We start from the raw sequence: 7,331 nt of genomic DNA on the forward strand, positions 1-7,331 counted from the left end.
TATTGACACTTTTGAACCTTAGTGTTGGAGAAGACTACTGAGAAAACAAACAAACGATAGATAACAAACAAATGGATCGTTGAACAAATCAACTCGAATTCTCATGCAAAGCACAAATGACCAGGCTCATTCTTCAAACACATTATTGCAAAGACCTAGCTCTCTGAAGAAGGGAGGTAACTTAGAAGGAAAGAGAAGAAGAGGATGACCAGCCGCAAAGTGGATGGGCTTCGTTATAGCAACATTGCATGCACTATTAGAAGACTAAAAGGCTAGCTTGGGGAACAGGAGAAAGTATATCTTGATGGCACATAATTATTTAAAAGCCTCTTAAAAGATAAGGATGGAATTTTAAAATAGTTGAAAAGCCAAATAAAGAAAAATCACCCTAACGTTTATAGCATTTCTATATTTCATTCTATCGATTGCCTTAACATGTATTGATGATTTGCATCCAGTCTAATACTTTATTCAATCTCCGGGAGACAATCAAGCATGTTACCCTCTTTATCGCTGAGCAGAAATGAGCGGGAAATTTATTTTATTTATTTATTTTATTTTTATTACATTTATATCCCGCCCTTCTCCGAAGACTCAGGGCGGCTTACAAGCTTAGCAGTAGCCTTCATTCTATGTATATACCTGCTTATTAGGGCTTTCACACACACCCCATTATTACAAAGTCAGCTTAATTGCCCCCAACAATCTGGGTCCTCATTTTACCTACCTCGGAAGGATGGAAGGCTGAGTCAACCTTGAGCCTGGTGGGATGCGAACCTGCACTAATTGCAGGCAGCTGGTGTTACTTAAGGAGGCATCAGCCCACTGCTCCACCAAGGCTCTTTTGACTTTTCTATCTAATTTGACTTTTCTATCTAAGGCAGGGGTGTCAAACTCAATTTCATTGAGGGCCGCATCAGCATTGCGGTTGCCCTTAGGGGGCCAGATGGGTATGGCCAGGGTGGGCGTGGCCTGCTGGGTGGGCGTGGCTAGAGTGCATATGGCCTACTGGGTGGGCGTGGCCAGCTCTACATCGTTCGCATCAAGGGTGCCTATGGGGGCCTGGGCAGGAGTGGGACAGATCTGAGGGTCTCTGGTAGAAGGAGGGTCTCTGGGCCAGGGCCAAGGCAATGGGGGCCGTTCCCTCACTGTTTCCAGGATGGCTTCGTGGGCCGCATAAAACCACTTTGCGGGCCGCATCCGGCCCCCGGGCCTTGTGTTTGACATCTCTGATCTAAGGGTTGCGCTCTTCTAAAGTTGGAAATTTTCTTAGGGCCTTCATAACAATTTGGCAGAGTACAATTTGATGACATCCTACAAGACAACCGTCTTGGAAATGGGAGAGTACGGTTTTGTATAACTTATTGAAGGGTGTTCACCCCCTCTTTCTTTTTCAGTTTCTACATATATTGCCTTGATTGCCCCTCCACATTTTCAAGCTGACAACATCAGACCCCAGGTCAATTGTTAATTTCAGAAATCAGAGCTTTCTGCTCTTTCTGCTCCAAGTAGCCTCTATTAAGACCAATAGAAAATTGAATATAAAAAATCCCATGTTATTAAGCCTCAGATTTAGTTCTTGAAGGCAGCAATTCTTGCATTTTGCTATTAGCAGACAGACATAGGAACTATCGGAATATTTCATATATTTAATTATATTCTAGCAAAGGTTTCCTCAGTGTGGTGGTGTCCAGTTTAGCTGTGGAATTATAGGGAACTGAAATCTGGAGGGCACCAGGCTGCCCTAGAGTTGGCCAGTAGATTTATTCATTTAATTATAAATCACATTTATATGGCTGCCCATCTCGACCTAGAGGATGACAAGAAAGGGGCTGTCTCGCGTGCCTTGCTAGAATCTTGTAAAGTTCATCTGCAGTATTATTCTCAATCACAGTATACACGGAGAGAGAGAAACCTTGAGTTAGCTGAAGGTAAGACCCAGGAATATTAATTTCCCTCCTGATTTGCAAGCCAATCTCCGTATACCACCACACCACCTCATCTCCCACGATTCAGAGATAACACTGCTTCTGCTCTTAGAGGTTTTAACTTCAGGGACGTGCCTCAACCGCCTCTCTGCGGTCGGTCCCTGCTGTCTTTCCCAGGCTGCAGATCTGAGAAGTCCAGGCTGCGGGATGACCACTGGTGTCCCTCTTCGCTTGATCTCCAGCCGCTTCCCTAAGCCCACGTCTGCCTGTTATTGCCTTACAAGGCAGGGCCGAAGAGACGCCTAAGGAAGACGGAGTAGAAGGGTGGAGAGTAAGCCAGCGGGCGAGGGGTGGCGTGGCGAGGTGGGTCGGGCGGGCGAAGCAAAAGAGCGGGCTAGAGGATGGGAAGGGGACTGCCAGCAGCCCGCGGCATGGGCTAACTCCAAGGGGCTCAACGACTTCGAAGCAGGTAAGTGGGAGGGAAGTGGGAGAGAGGACAAACCGGATTTGGGGTGTGTGTGTGTGTGTGTGTGTGTGTGTGTGTGTGTGTGTGTGTGTGTGCGAGGTGCGGTCGCTCTCCGTTCCTCGCCCACGCACCCCCACGCGCCTCGCTGGGTCCTTTCCCCGCCCCACCCAGCCCCTCTCCTGCACCACCGGGGCTGGGGACCGCGCTGGATGCAGAGGCGCCTCAGGAATTGCAGCGGATTCGGGCTAGGTGGTGGTGGAGTAGCAAGGTCGCCGGAGAGAGTGAAACTGGTAGAGGTAGAACCGGGGGGGGGGGAAGGCGGGGAAAGCGCGGTCTCTGCGGGGGATTCAAAGGGAGGAGACGCAGCCAGGCACGCGGCCCTGTGTCCGCCTGGCGCTGGGTTGATTTCAGGCTCCCGGCAGGGCGCTTCTTCGTGGCTTCCCCTCTTCATCAAAGGGCAGCCGATGCTAAGGGCTGGGTTGCAACAACCGCACCCGCACGCCCGATGTCGGGGTGGGCGGAAGGCAGGGGGGATCCCCGTGAGGGTGCGTGAACGAAGGCGGGAAGCGATGCTGTAACCCGACGTCAGCCTTCCAGTTATGTTAGCGCAAAATTGCTTCGGGTTGCCCCATCTGTAAAGTTGATACCCCTGCGAGCCGTTGTTTCGGCAGGAAAACAACGGAGGCCTGTTGGACCTTTTTTTTTTTTTTGCCTATAGGCGTGGAAAGCGCTCGTCTTGGTTGTGCTGGGCTTCCAAACAGGTGGCCGTACCATTTGCTGAAAAAGGGGTGGGTGGGTCGTGCGAATCTGAAATACTTCGTTTTAAGCTGTGTTACTGGAAGCCTTACGTGTTGCGGTTCTAAGCTTTCTCTCTCTTCCATCAGTCCGGTTTACTCAACTTAAGTATGTATATCCTTTTTTTTTTCTTACTCTTTCTATCCCAACATAGCCTTCTTCCATTCTTGTAACATGCTGTATCTCCCTAGCATTCGCAAAATTATCTCCATACCGTTCCCTCTTTTGTGAATGCCCCACTACCTTCAACGTATCCCTCTTTCCCCAACTCTCCTCCCTCCCTTCTTTTCATCTGTCACCAAATTTCCTTTCTGCACCTCTGTTCTTTTCATCCTATTTCATTCCTCATCGCTTCCCTTTTCATACCTGCATTTGTGCACAAATAGCAACAGGTTGTCAACCATTTATGCAGGCTTAGACCTTATTGTCACAAAGTGTGTGCATGCATGAGCAAGCACAGATATGCTTTATTTTTATCTTGCCTGGAAATATATGTTGTTCCATCGGAGATTCAGGAAGACACATAGCACCGTTTACAAGGATTGATGGATAACTGCCCTTACTGCACATATTTTTTCAACATATTATAAAAACCATGTATTACCACCACCACCAACAACAACAAAAGAAATGCCTGCATGTTTATATGTGTTTTGGCATTCATCAGACACTACTGTAGCTTTTGTAATTTTCACCTGCTTCTTCCCATTCTCTAAAGACAATAACATTTTTGACATCGTGGATACATACCATGTCACTGGAATATGAAGCACAGTGAAATGCATTGCACACTTTATATGGATTCTGACATTTTCACATCTGGCCAAAGGAATAAACATCACACATCACACAAACAACCTTCCTTCCTTCCTAGACTAACTACACTGATGCACACACACACACACACACACTATGTATGCATGCATATATGCATACATGTATATAGGTGTATGTATAGGTATATATGTGTGTGTATGTATATGTGTGTATATATGTATATATATATATATGTGTGTGTGTGTGTATATATATGTATATGTATATATGAATGAGGGACGCGGTGGCTCAGTGGGTTAGGACGCTGAGCTTGTCGATCAGAAGGTCGGCTGTTTGGCGGGTCGAATCCCGAGCGCCGCGTAACAGAGTGAGCGCCTGTTACTCGTCCCAGCTTCTGCCAACCTAGCAGTTCGAAAGCACGTAAAAATGCAAGTAGAAAAATAGGGACCGCTACGGTGGGAAGGTAACAGCGTTCTGTGCGCCTTTGGCGTCTAGTCATGCCGGCCACATGACCACGGAGACGTCCTCAGACAAGTGCTGGCTCTTCGGCTTTGAAACGGAGATGAGCACCGGCCCCTAGAGTCGGAAACGACTAGCACGCATGTGCGGGGGAACCTTTACCTTTTTATAGGTATATATGTGTGTGTATGTATATGTGTGTATATATGTATATATATATGTGTGTGTGTGTGTGTGTATGTATATATGTATATGTATATATGAATGAGTGTATGTATATATTGTAGAATATCCTAGAATTCTCTACCCAGCAAATCTGGAAGAAAGAATCCAAGTTGGGAAAAGCTGGATAGCAATTGGACTTGGTGGAGGAAGACCTGCCATTTGTATGGCTGGTTCATCAGGCCTTCTGGTTATCAGTGAGCAACTAGTTCTTGTAAAAAAAAAAATTCTGCAGGTAGTCCTTGAGCCCCAAATCTCTGTTGCTAAGCGAGACAGCTATTAAGTGAATTTTGCCCCATTTTACGTCCTTTCTTGCCACAGCTGTTAAGTGAATCACTGCAGTTGTGAAGATAGAAGCACTGTTGTTAAATGAATCTGGTTTCCCCATTGACTTTGCTTGTCAGAAGATCGCCAGAGGTAATCGCATGACCCTTGGACACTGCAACCGTGATAAATATGAGTGTCTGCATTTTGATCACATGACCCTGGGATGCTGCAATGGTTGTGTGAAAAATGGCAAGTTGTTTTTATTTTCAGTGCCTTGGTAACTTTGAAGGGTCACTATATGAACCGTTGTAAGTTGAGGACTAATTGTAGTAAGTTTCTTCTACACTGAGCTATACTCATCAGATTTATTGTCCCAAAGGCCACTAGTCCTCCATGTCTGTTTTGCATTCAGTGGGCAAATGGGAAAATCAAGTGGTATCTCTCAAAGAAGTAGATGTGGCTTCGTGACCTGATTACCAGTTTCTGCATTAAGTATCATTCTTTTTTTTTTTATGCATGGCTCAATTTTCGTGACACATATTAATTGCCTGTCATCCATGCATACCCTGGCTATCCGAGGCACCAGTGGTGCAGCTTTCTAGTTCAGGGGTCCCCAACCTTGGCAACTTTAAGGCCTGTGGACTTGAACTCCCTGGCTGGGGAATTCTGGGAGTTGGTCCACAAGTCTTAAAGTTGCCAAGGTTGGGGACCCCTGTTCTAGTTGACAGATGCACCCATCCCATCTCCCAACTCCCAACTGAAATTACTTTGCTCCGGATTGAAAACAAAATGCATCCAGTTAGTGAGAGCATTAACTCCTTTAGGTAATACTTCATGTAGATTCAAAAGAAGTAATAGTAGTAGTAGTAGTAGTAGTAGTAGTAGTAGTAGTAGTAGTGAAGGCTTATTAAAAAAAGAGAAACTGCTTTATTAAGCTTGGAGCAACGTGGGGAAGGACTTCTGTAGCATAAGAACTCTGGGCTGGAAAGAAGGCAGGTGGCATTTTCCAATCTTTGCCACCTCAAGATCAGGGCGGCAGCGAGGCTCAAGGGCACAAAAGCACACTTTGTCTTCAGAAAGACATGACTCTTACTGTCCTTTGGGGAAATTGAAAAGGGGGCATGGAAGGGTGAACCCCGTTGCTTGACTCAGGAACCCAAATAATTGAAGAGCAGACAAGATGGAGAGGGAAATAAATGTATCCACTGGCCAGACCATTCTTTCCTTTCTTGCACTGAGTTAATTTATCCCCTGCCCACCAAACTTCATTTACTCTGAAAGAGAGAAACTTATAGGTGGGGGCATATGGAACAGGAGAGAGGTTTAATTCCCTTTTGACCCTAAGTGTTTTTATTTTCTTCCTGAAACTTCTTGAAAGAAGAGAATAAAAGGTGTCATAATGAGAGCTCCCCTCTTGTCTGTTTTGCTTTTCCCAGGTTGGCCTTCTCCAACCTGGTGCCCTCTAAGGCATAGGGGATTATGTAATTTGGCACATGTAGAAGGATTCATTTTGGAGGAAGCTGATCTGTTTTCTTTATATTGGCTGTTTCAGACAGGGATACAGAGGATAAAAGAAGTACGTTGTCTCACTTTTTTTTCCTTCCAGAAGTGATCATCGTTTATAATAAACTTGGCTTAAGTAGCTTGCAAAAAGGGCTTGCCATTATTTCTTTCTCAGTCTCTCACACATTCATAAAAATGCACGCATAGAGAGTCTAAAAGCGAAAGTTTAATGTGGAAATAGAAATATAAAAGTGTGAAATACTGCTTGTTCTTATCACTTGAATAGATGTGTTCTTCATTTGAAATGACAGCCTAGGCACACTTCTTAATAAATCTGTCCAGATCAATTTTTCTTCTGCTAAGTTGAGTGGATATCTCTGTGTTTCACTGGGAAATATGTACAAGAGAATTTGTCAAGGTTCTGTCTAATTCTGAAAACAAATACTAATGATCAGGTCATCTTGTCTAGTAGTGAATTACAGCTAGTCTTTGACTTACAATCTTTTGGTTAGTGATTGCTCGAAGTTATACTGAAAAAGGAGACCATTTTCCACATCTACAACTGTTGTAGCATCATGTGATCAAAATTCAGACACTTGGCAACTTCTGTGTATTTATGACAGTTGGATTGTCCTGGGGTCATTTGGTCACCACTTGTAACCTTCCCAGCCAGCTTTGGACAAGCAAAGTCAATGCCAGATTTACTTAATGACCGCATGATTTACTTAACTGCAGTGGTTCTTTTAAACAACAATGGCAGAAAAAGTTGTAAAATGGGTCACAACTCAGTGAATTGCCTTGCATGGCAATGGAAATTTTGGGTTTATTTGTGATCTTAAGTCGAGGAATACCTGTAATTCTTTTTGCTGGTCTATGATCGAATAAAAGTCGATTGAATTACTTCTTACTCTGGG

Source organism: Vipera ursinii, assembly GCF_947247035.1.
Source record: "Vipera ursinii genome assembly, chromosome: 2".
Lineage (NCBI taxonomy): Eukaryota > Metazoa > Chordata > Lepidosauria > Squamata > Viperidae > Vipera > Vipera ursinii.